The sequence below is a fragment of the Panthera uncia genome (genome assembly GCF_023721935.1).
Source record: "Panthera uncia isolate 11264 chromosome C1 unlocalized genomic scaffold, Puncia_PCG_1.0 HiC_scaffold_4, whole genome shotgun sequence".
NCBI classification, from domain to species: Eukaryota; Metazoa; Chordata; class Mammalia; order Carnivora; family Felidae; genus Panthera; species Panthera uncia.
In genome coordinates, this window is record NW_026057585.1 from 29,838,075 (window position 1) to 29,839,906 (window position 1,832).

Here is a 1,832-nt window from a genome sequence, read left to right on the forward strand (position 1 = left end):
ATCAAAAACTTGTTAAAAATAAAGTTTATTAAAATACAAAATAATGGAAACAAGTCAATATGCCACATATACTTTATTATTGATATAGACATTATTCAATATCAATATGCTAGGATTACATTTTCCATGAACCCAGTGTTATAACCCCTGGGTCTCTCAAATGAGGCTATTTCTAGCATCAAGGTCAAATTGATTGCCTTTTCTCTGCACTCTTTTCACCGCTTATATTCATGCCCGAATGTAGTTTGCTTCATGCGTGGTCTGTGACTCTGTTGTTCAGAATTTGCTTTTTCTCAAATTTCTAATTGTCATTTTATCTTGTATATTCTAGCCTGTGGCACTTTCTCCTTAATTCAACCATTAATCCTTCCCTTTCACTTTTTATCTTTCAGACATTTTTTGAAATCTCCACTCCAGTGGCTTCCACCCTTTCCCCTCACACACTTTTTTCCCCATGTTTGTTTACTTTTATTCCAGTGGAGTCTTAGCAAGGAGGTTAAGTGCACATAGGCTCATGCTCCTGTCTTGAAAAAGAAGCTTACTTTGCCTTTCATAAGGCAAAGTACGGTTTCATACTCAGTCCTGACGCAGAGTGAGCCAGCTAAGATCTGGCTCAAAGAAAGGAAAGTAGTTTCTTCTCTGAGAAAACACCCAATGGCAGATGTTGCCCGTGCTGTGTCCAGGGTCCAGGAGGGCCCTGGGGCCCTGGCTGCAGTGGCTTCCACAGAGGCTTGGGCAGCTGCATCTGTCACCTTGGTCAAGGCCAGGCCAAAGACAGAGAGTAGAATCTGGTCACCAAGATGGGGTCACCTGATCAAGGACATGAAGATCAAATCCCTGGAAGAGTTCTGTCCCTCTCCTTGCCCATCAAGGAAACTGAGATCATTGACTTTTTCCTCGGGGCATCCCTCAAGGATAAGGTTTTGAAGATTATGCCTGTGCAAAAGCAGATCCATGCTGGCCAGGGGATCAGGTTCAAGGCATTTGTTGCCAACAGAGTTTACAATAGAGATGTTGGTCTGGGTGTTAAGTGCTCCAAGGAGGTAGCCTCTACCATCCATGGAGTCATCATCCTGGCCAAGCTTTCCATCATTTCCATGTAGCAAGGCTACTGGGGGAAACACTCAGCAAGCCCCACAGTGTCCCATGCAAGCTGGCCGGCTGCTGTGGCTCTGTGCCGATGTGCCTTATCCCTGCGCCCAGAGGCACTAGCATTGTGTCAGCCCCTGTGCCCAAGAAACTACTGATGATGGCCAGTACTGACGACTGCTACACTTTGGCTGCACTGGGCAACTTTGCCAAGGCCCCTTTTGATGCCATTTCCAAGACCTACAGCTAACTCACCACTGACCTCCAGAAAGACACCGTGTTCACCAAGTCTCCCTATCAGGATTCACTGACTATCTATAAAGACCCACACCAGAGTTTCATGGAGAGGACCCAGGCTCCAGCTCTGGCCACCACATGGTTTTATACAAGAAAAATGAAGTGAATTAAAGGCTGTTAAGAAAGAAAGAAAAAGAAAGAAAGGGAAAGAGAGAAAGGAAGGAAGAGAAAGAGAAAGAAAGAAAGAAAGAAAGAAGAAAGAAAGAAAAAAAGAAAGAAAGAAAGAAAGAAAAAGTATATGGAGTAGTACTCTGACCAATATGTAGTCCTTAAGGGGAAACAAGTAGTGCATTTGATCAATCAGTGGCCTTCCTATTACCAGATACTTCTGGAAGCACATTATTCTAACCAATCAGTCCTCATACTTGTTTTCAAAGAAACACATGAGTATAGGAAAATGAGTTGTTTATTTTTTTATTTTTTTAATGTTTATTTATTTTTGAGAG

General features: G+C 42.8%; 1 pseudogene; it reads left to right on the forward strand.

Annotated features, from left to right (window-relative positions):
- Positions 1 to 767: 767 nt before the first annotated feature.
- LOC125913652 (40S ribosomal protein S2-like) lies at positions 768 to 1,492 on the forward strand (annotated as a pseudogene).
- The last annotated feature ends 340 nt before the right edge of the window (positions 1,493 to 1,832 follow it).